General features: G+C 35.5%; 1 pseudogene; it reads right to left on the bottom strand.

Moving 5' to 3' along the window:
* Nucleotides 1-2,212: 2,212 nt before the first annotated feature.
* On the bottom strand, nucleotides 2,213-9,263 carry LOC131078768 (bifunctional levopimaradiene synthase, chloroplastic-like; annotated as a pseudogene).
* Between the last annotated feature and the right edge of the window lie 576 nt (nucleotides 9,264-9,839).

Raw genomic sequence — 9,839 nt, 5'->3', positions numbered from 1 at the left:
TAAGGATAGGGCTAAGAATTCTTATTAGTTTCACTTTGGGGGGATCCTAATTTTAAGTTGAACTGTGAAAATGCTGAAACTAGGGGAAATGTGTTGGAATTAAAGTGAAAACACATGAAAAGTGAACTAGAATTGTCGAATCGAGCAACGAACCTAGATCTAGGCAATGTAAAAGTGTTTGGATCTGTTTCTAGAATTAGCTCCTGAAATCTCAAAACTTGAATGCCAATCACTTTGGTCCCCCACACTTTTTGTCATCCAAAGGGGAACATGTTCATCTCTATAAATAAAACCAATTCTGTTGATCGCAGCTCCATACGTGTTCCGACACACACTAGAGAAGAGAAATAGGTTGGGATTAGGGGTTTTCCTTAGGTCAACCCTAGTTTTGGAACTAACTATGAAATAGAAATGACAACATCAATAGGTGAAAGTAGACAACTAGGAAGCATAAGCAAACATACAACCAACTCAAACAGACATGACAACTAGCTCAAACAGACATGCAAATAGCTCAACTAGACACCCAAGCAACTTAACTAGAAACCTAGGTAGCTCAAATAAGTCAATCAAGTAGGTACGCAACTCGACCATACAACCAAGTAGCTTAATTGATATTTCAATTCCATTCTCTTTTCTAAAACTCGTCAATTGACATTTAATATCAATGACAAAAGTTGCAACACTACTCTATTTAATTTATTAAATGTAAATAAATATATTTAATTATGTCCAAAATTGAGCATAGTTGAAATCCTAATCCGTATTGTAATAATAACCCTAATAATAACCCTAACCCTAACCCTAACCCAACCCCTACCTCTAGCCCTTAATAAAAAATAATATAATATGCTAATTTTAACATTATCGCTTTTTTAAACATAAGAAAAAGCTAGCAGCTAAGGAACATAGTCCAAAGACTATAGATTAGGGAATTAAATTGGAAATTCCTATCAATGTCCTAAAAAAAAAAAAGGGCCCATGGCCAACGAAGAGAACAGTGGGATACAGAGGACTGGTAACCTGATGAATCTGCTTATGGAAGCTACCAGAAGACAAGAGAGCTACTGGAAGTCGGTTGAGAGTGAAATTGATACCCTCAAAGTGGGGGTTAAAGAGATTATCATTATCTTCACTACTTCCCCCAAGCCCAACAAACCCAAGAAACTCGTGATTATGACCCAAAAGCTCTCTTGGGATGTTGAGGTGATGAAATGCAATCACAAACAAAGGATTGATAAGGTGGAGCAGTTTATGGCGGAGATTAAGAAAAATCTCAAGAACCTAGTTGACATTAGCAAAGAAGCCATGAACAACAGTATTGAGGGGCTTGAAAAGATTAATGTCATGCTTGTTGATTACAGATCCTACCATAGCACACTAGTGAAAGATCTTAGAGGGGAAGATATGGCCGCTGGAGATAGCAAAACCAGAAGCAGGAGCAACAACAAGGGTACCTCCAAATTCATTATGGATGAGCTGGAGGAAATCAACATGATTTCCATCCAGAAGAATAAGGATTTGGCGCTCTCTCTTAATTGAGAGTTTTTTCTTTTGTTTTGTCTTATTTGTCTATGTTTCCTTTGTTTTCGTGAGTTCTCGGGGATGCTCCCCTGTTTTAATGTTGGTTCATGTTTGTTTGGCTGATAGCCGATTGTTGTAAAACTCTTGGTTTTGGGTCCATGTAAAACCCATTTAACTTTATAAAAAACATTATTGTTTTTTTTAAATGAAAATAGATGGTTAAGTTTTACTATGCCTATCATGTACAAATATAATGTCAATCATATTCACACAATGTTTCTCACATAGCAATACATTACTTGTTGATATATAATTACATTAAATCATATTTTGAATAGTGAACACAACTAAATAAAAAAATAATATTAATATGCTAATTTTATCGTTGTGACTTTATTTTTATAAAACAATACACCATAATCAAAGTAAACTCATAAATGTAAGAAAAAAAAGGCATGATATATAAAATTCTCAAATGAATTATTTACTAAAAGAAGTGAGAACAGATGACTATGTTTTAGGGTGTAGTGCCATAGAGAAATATAATGCCCATCATATTCACACAAAGTTCTTAACACACAAATACACCACTTAATATTTCAAGAAAATGAATACACAACTACATAAAAAAGTAATATTAATATACCACTATGACTTATTTTTAAATAAAATAATACACTTTAATCAAAGTCAACTCAAAAGCATAAGATAAAAAAGATATGGTACATAATTGTGACCATTACAAATATAAAATTCACAAATACATTGTTACCTCAAAGAAGTGGCAAAAGATGGCTTTGTTTTTTAAGCCACCTGCCATACCCAAATATAATGCTCATCATATTCGCCCAAAGCTCTATGAACCGATCGAATAAGCATTTTATGCTACAGGGCAAGCTGGAATTTGAGGTTCGTAAAGAGACTTTTTAATGGAATCTTCCAGGTCTTCGGCGGCATTTAGAAAGCCGTCTTCTATCTTGTAAATCACTTTCATTACCCTGGCCGTGTTGAAAAGAAGTGTACTGTAACGCTTGGGTACGTCTCCACGCATTAGAAAGTGGTAGTTCAATTTCGTAAGGGCCTCTTCGTTCATCCCTTCCAGGATGGTCATTAATGTAACGTTGTACGAAGGAAGCCAACTCCCCGTGATCTATTTCGCCTTAAATAACATTGTACAAATGAAGGGAGGCAACGTTCACAAAACGTCCTGTGAGACACACGACATTGAGAGAGTCGCCTCGAAAGTCAAGCTTCTCGAGAATGTTATCAGAAAGAATCTCTCCCGTAGAAAATATTGTCGTCAGGGTAGTTACTTCCAGTGCTACCGACGCTAAGCCATTCTTCATATATTCATCGAACGAGGGCGAGTAACTTTTTAACATCCATTCTCTTTCTTTTGTCAAACTGAACAGATGATTCAACCACTGAATCCTGCAATAAAAAAACAAATGTTGTTAAACTACTAATCTCCCACTTGCTCTGCTGAAATCTGAATCAATTTAAAAAATGCAATTCAAAAAGGGGTAAAGGGTTCAAGGCAATGTATTTACCTGTTGGTGCAGGTAAGGAAGCACATCACGACCTTGAATCTCCCGTGCTCGTTCAGATAGATTGATCATTTATTACAGAGGCCCATGACAGCTATATTATTATGTTCAGTAGTAAATCAAAGATAAAAAAATCAGAGAAGGCAACAATTCCCATTATCTCTTGGCAAAGGCTTTCCTTAACAGCCTTCGCCTGAGAAAAGTTCTCTCTTTCCAGCCATTTGCTCAAGTAATCTTTCGTAAATGCTTTTTATTTCTCTCATTACATTTTCGCCCGGGAAATTAAGCTATGAGCTTCTATACAGATTCAATATAGCGGTTATTCCTGCGCCATTTTCAACACCAGACAGCTTACAAATCTCGTCAGCCTCGCCTTTCATGTTTTGCAGAACGTCTGCCATTTGACATTATTAGAGATTAAAACAGAGCGGATAATTCTGGAAATTAAACACTCGATTAAAATTTGAATGAGTGCTCATCGAAATCACGTGTATACCAGAAGATACAGCGTATCCGAAAATCCTGAGAAGCCTGAAGCCCGTGGCTGTGAGATCAATATCCCTAACGCCTCTTTCGCCCCAGTACCTACCATACGTTTCCAAAGTGAGAAGTCGAAATGATCTTTGACTTATATTTTAAAAATCACAACAATGGAGATACTATTACTGATAGAAAACAGGGAAGCAAAAATAAAACAGAGGAGCCACAAAACAGGGCAGAATACAAGAAAGTCAAATTATCAATCCATATTTCTCATTCTTCCTTCATTTCACAAAATGATTACAAAATGCCTCTTTTAATGGAGGTCTTAGATGTTTCTAGAATGGTCAGGAGGTAGCTGGAAACTTCCAGAATTTTGCATATAAAATAATGTTTTAAGACTATAGATGGTACGGTGGACAAGTTGGAGTAGATGTTGAAAACAAATACAAATCCTGCCATTAATTTTGTAAACACTTGTGCATAAGAGCATGTGGATGGGGTAGGTGAGATTAGACTCCAACACTCCCCCTTAATCTCAACTACCAATATTCTATCCATTCTTTTGTTCTTTCAGCTTTCTTCAACTATCTTCCTTTTTTGTCTATAACCTCTTCTTTGGTTTTCTTGCTAACTTGTTGTTCCTACAGCTGCTACAATTTTCAGCATTCACAATGTCTTCTCTTTAACTGATATCCTCCTCTGATTTTCTGATTTCTTTCATCAACTTCTCTTTCTTTCTTGTGCTACAGTTTTCTTCAACTGTTGTTGTAGTCTCTCAATTTCTTTAGTTTGAAGTCTTCAAAACATCATACAATCAGTAGTTACCTTGCTAGACAATGGTTTCTTTTGGCTGAAAACATTTTTAATCCCTTTTGGACATTCAAAGCTTTCATTACTTCTATTGTTCTTCACATATAAACATTTGTACAATCTTTTGAACATACCTGTGAGCTTTTGCCAACTAGGTCCATAGGTCCATCACCAATCCATTTTTATATAGCCTATTATTGATTCTTTCTTCCAACACCTTTTTTCAGAATGATTTCTCAAACCACAAATTTTACATGGATGCAAGTCCCAACACATTTCTTTTGTGTGTCCTTCTCTATTGCAATGAAAACACTTTATACAATGCCTTTTATGGGCTGTTTTGTTTGAACTAGTAGCATCATTTTCTTTTCTTATGACATATCCAAGACCTTCATACTTTGACCTCATTATAGGCTCAATAGGCTCTCTAATTCCTTGTTCTTGTTTTCCCAATCCTTGACCTTTATAACCCATTTTCTTCATGATTTTTAAACCAATATTCTTATCATCACAACTACCATAATGTGCAAACACATTCTCATCTTCTTTCTTGCATTCTTTATCACAAATAGTTTCAACTAAATCACCTTCACTAAATGATGAACACAAATCTTTTGTGTCACATGAAGCATTACTAACTAGTGGTTTTAACTTCAAACATTCATTCTCTTGTTTCAGATTTAAAATTTCCCTTTTTTGTAAACTGTTTTCTTCTTCTAATTTTTTTGACATTTCTTCCAAATCATCAAACTTCCTTTTGACATCATCAAATAACTATAATTTCTCTTCTAATTCCTTATTTTTATCTTTAACTTCTTTTAGTTCTTTTTCAAGATTATAATTTTCATCTAATAGTTCACATTTTTCCATTTGCTTCTCTTTTAAAAGAAATATCATTTCTGAAATTTTCTTCTTACATTCCTTCAATTCTTCTTTTAAATCATTTGTTTTCTCTTTCTTTACTCTATCAACTTTACGCATTGAAACAAAAAAAACTTACCTTACCCTGACACTTGACTGTGTTTTTACTGCTGCAAATTGTCTCCTTCCAAAGAGGTAATTTTTTAATTTCCGCAATCTCCTTCAGAAACAACCTTTCATTCACCAACTATGTATTAACAACAATCTCCTTGAACACTTCTCTCAATGACTTAGCCTTGACTTCTATTCTTTCATTCAAGCTTCATTCAGTTACTTTCCTTCCCTTTGTTGAGGGGAGATTCTCTGGAAGGCTTCTACAGCTTCAACCGTATGGTAGACTCTACAAAGCTCCTTCAACCTTAATATTGTCAGCCATCATTTGTGCCTTTAATGTTGTTTTTGTGCAACATCCCTTTTGGCTACGACTCCATCTCTATAAACAGCAACAGTTTGACATTAAAAGAAATATCAATCTTCTTCTAGCAGAGACTGGACTTGATAAGCTTCAATGGCTTCCACTAAATTCTTCTGCAACAACCTCCTTGTCCTGCTCATCCATGTACCCGTATCTCCCTTCCTCTTTGACTCGTCTCCGCCTTTGTGTTATCTCCACACGATTTGGCATCTACAAACTGGAGTGCTCACAGAGCAGTACATTTTAACAAAGCAAAGACAAAATGGAGCAAAACAAAAACACTTTCTACTCTTGAGCTACAGCTCTGATACCACTGATAGAAAACAAGGAAGCAAAAATAAAACAGAGGAGCCAAAAAATAGGCAGAATACAAGAAAGTCAAATTATCAATCCATATTTCTCATTCTTCCTTCATTTCACAAAATGATTACAAAATGCCTCTTTTAATGGAGGTTTTAGATGTTTCTAGAATGGTCAGGAGGTAGCTGGAAACTTCCAGAATTTTTCATATAAAATAATGTTTTAAGACTATAGATGGTACGGTGGACAAGTTGGAGTAGATGTTGAAAACAAATACAAATCCTACCATTAATTTTGTAAACACTTGTGCATAAGAGCATGTGGATGGGGTAGGTGAGATTAGACTCCAACAATTACTCACTTGAACACATAATTGTTGGAAGGACTAATTTCTCCTGCCACCGTTTACTGCAGTTTGCTATACTTAGCCTTCAGATCCACAGTGAGCCCTCAGTCGGCCACCGTTAAACTCCTCGTGCACATTTTTCCCATTCATGCAGTCAAGACTTCTTTATTTCCACGCATGCAGAGCTATCTATTTAATCTTTTAATCGATGGAACTACTACTTCCACCGCTCATGAATTGGCTAAGTAATAGTTAGATAATTTTTTAATTTTTTTCTGTGTTCATATGCTTTGTGTGTTTATGATCTAATTGTTAAATTTTTTCTGTGTATCCATATCTCCATCCACCCCTTCATATTTGGGATTTGGTAGAGAAAGGTTTTGTAGAACCAAGGATGATGCAGCTTATCAGAGATTACAACAAGCAGAAAAAGATCAACTTAAAGATAATAGAAAAAAGGATGCAAAAGCTCTGTTTTTAATTCAGCAAGCAATGGATGAATCAATCTTTCCTAAGGTTTGGACAGCAATAAAATTCAAGAAAGCCTATCAAGGTAATACAAAGATGAAAGTGGCTAAATTACAATCTCTAGAGACTCTAGAGACAGCCTATCAAGATAATACAAAGATGAAAGTGGCTAAATTACAATCTCTTACGAGAAATTAGTCCTTCCAACAATAATCCATGGCTTGTTTAATCTCCGTTTCGAAATGGCATTCAAGCCCAAGACATTCAACACTATCTACCGCTCTCAAACGCTTACGAGTATTAAATACAATCTAGTGAACATTTGACTGTTAGAATCCAATATTCAATCAATATTGCTTGCGACTATGAAATGCATGAATTACCATGGTCTCCAAACTTTGTAACAAGGCTCCTCAAATATCGTAGACAATTCTTGTCTCTTGTGTGCATAAATACGCAAGCTGTAGATGCTGGGGAGCCTGAGAATGATCCATCCTCGGATTGCAGTTTCAGCATATTTTTCCAATCGACTATTTCTTGTATCCCTTCTAGACACTGCAACATTTTTGAGGGATGGCTGTGTAGCTCTTCAACAGATTATTTAATTCGCAAAAATCTTATTAAATCATTTCCATCTTTAGTTAATGCGTGCCTTGAAATAAGACATGTCACTAATAGATAATAGGAAAAGATTGGTTAGAATTTCACTTTCTCAATTCAGAATTTCGGAGTCCCGCTTTCCGATTATATGCTTTATGATAGACAGCTCATAAGGAAGTTCCAAACCCAAAAGTTTGGCTTCACTCAGGAGTGCAGGAAAGACCATTTCGAATCCCTTGGATTGATGATGACCAAGTGCTTCTCTAATCATTCCTTCTGTATTTGTCCTTAAGAAATAAAGACCTGCTATGGTCCAGATATTAAAACTTTTAATTTGTTTGAAGGTAAACCTCATCCTTTAACTATGCCTCATGTAAGGTAATTTAAAATATCTGAGTTGAATTATCCCAGGTAAAAATAGTAAGTGCTAAAATATGGTGATAATGTCGTTTGGCCTTTTGGCCCAAAGGAACCACAAATGGAAAGGCAAGGCAAAAAACGAATATAATTACCTCTGTTCACTTGATCGTTACCAACGCTCCTGATAGTTAGATTAACTACGCAGGCAAGAGTGTTGAGTAGTCTATCACACGATAAAGAACGACTCTTGTCTCCCCAGGAACCATCCAGTAACTGATTCTGAAGAATCCAGTCCACCATTTGGGGAAATTGGGGTGCACCGGAGCCATTAATGGCAGGAACTCTCGCTACCCACGCAGTATCATATTCAGAGGGACTTATTTCCCCATCTTCCACCAAAATTTAAGAGCATTTTGATCTCTGCAAACAATTCCTCTATTCTCTTATCTATCTCATCCAAAGGAGCCTGAACAACAACATTCAATTAGACTTTGAGATTCAAAATATTAACTACATGTAACTGTATATCTTTTATTTCTTCGGATTTTTTGCGTTCTACATTTTTCAGTGACAAATTCAATCTCAGTAACTAATGATAAATGGAACACTAAATCCACAAGTACCCAAAGAATTTGCTGATAAAAATTCATCCATCTAAATTCTGTAGGCCAACTCAAAAGATTCAATACTTAATACCTCGTTAGATATTGTAACAGAATGAACATAATTTGGCTTCCTTTAATTAGGATTGATTTGACGCTCCCTGTGAGCTATCGTTAATTTGATCGTGTTAAAGAATTTTTCATCAACGTTGGAGAAAAAATGATTATAGATTGTTGATGCAAAAACTTTAATACAAAAACTACAGACAACTACCTTAAATTATTTAACGCTCCAATATTTCACAGATCTAAACTCAAAAGTAGATAAAGTTACCCTTAAGTGTTTTCGTATCTTCTCCGACAAGAACATTAGATGGCATGTTGTGGCAAGCTGTAAACAATTGTAAAAAACAATAATAATCAAATTTTCAGTTCCAGGATTAAGGATTACAAGCGGTTTGAAAAGAGTAAAGAAAAATAAATACCCGGACTCTTTGTGCGTGAGTAATTTCCAAAAGGCGAAGACCCATGGACTTTTGTTTGAATCCATCCTCGGGATTTAGTGCTAGCCTCAGAAACCGAAATGAGGGGAGAAGACAAAATCTAGGCCATTTTGAATAAACTAGATATAACAGGCATGAGGAGAAGAGGCCTTTATAAGATTGGAGTGGGCATACCGTGCCAATTCTCAATAAGATTCCAAATAACAGTATATTTTGTAAGCCAAAATATTGTCATGTTATAAGATTCGATTCACAGACCGTGGCCTTATACCATGTCATTTTTAAAAATTTATCTTTAAAAAAAGTGCATTATGATAGAAAATAGGGGAGCAGAGGAGCCACAAAACAGGGCAGAATACAAGAAAGACAAATTATCAATCCATATTTCTCATTCTTCCTTTCATACCCAAAATGATTACAAAATGCCTCTTTTAATGGAGGTCTTAGATGTTTCTAGAATGGTCAGGAGGTAGCTGGAAACTTCCAGAATTTTGCATATAAAATAATGTTTTAACACTATAGAAGGTACAATGGACAGGTTGGAGTAGATGTTGAAAACAAATCCAAATCCTGCTAATTCTGTAAACACTTGTGCATACGGAGCATGTGGATGGGGTAGGTGAGATTAGACTCCAACACTCCCCCTTAATCTCAACTACCAATATTCTATCCATTCTTTTGTTCTTTTCAACTTTCTTCAACTACCTTCCCTTTTTGTCTGTGATCTCTTCTTTGGTTTTCTTACTAACCGGTTGTTCCTACAGCTACTGCATTTTTCAGCATTCACAATGTCTTCTCTGTAACTAATATCCTCCTCTGATTTTTTGATTTCTTTCATGAACTCCTCTTTCTTTCTTGTGCTCTAGTTTTCTTCAACTGTTGTTGTAGTCTCTCAATTTCTTTGGTTTGAAGTATTCAAAACACCATACAATCAGTAGTTGCCTTGCTAGACAATGGTTT

This window comes from Cryptomeria japonica, unplaced genomic scaffold, assembly GCF_030272615.1.
Source record: "Cryptomeria japonica unplaced genomic scaffold, Sugi_1.0 HiC_scaffold_291, whole genome shotgun sequence".
NCBI classification, from domain to species: domain Eukaryota; kingdom Viridiplantae; phylum Streptophyta; class Pinopsida; order Cupressales; family Cupressaceae; genus Cryptomeria; species Cryptomeria japonica.
Note: the sequence above shows the minus strand (reverse complement) of the source record. Positions and strands in the feature narration are given on the sequence as shown.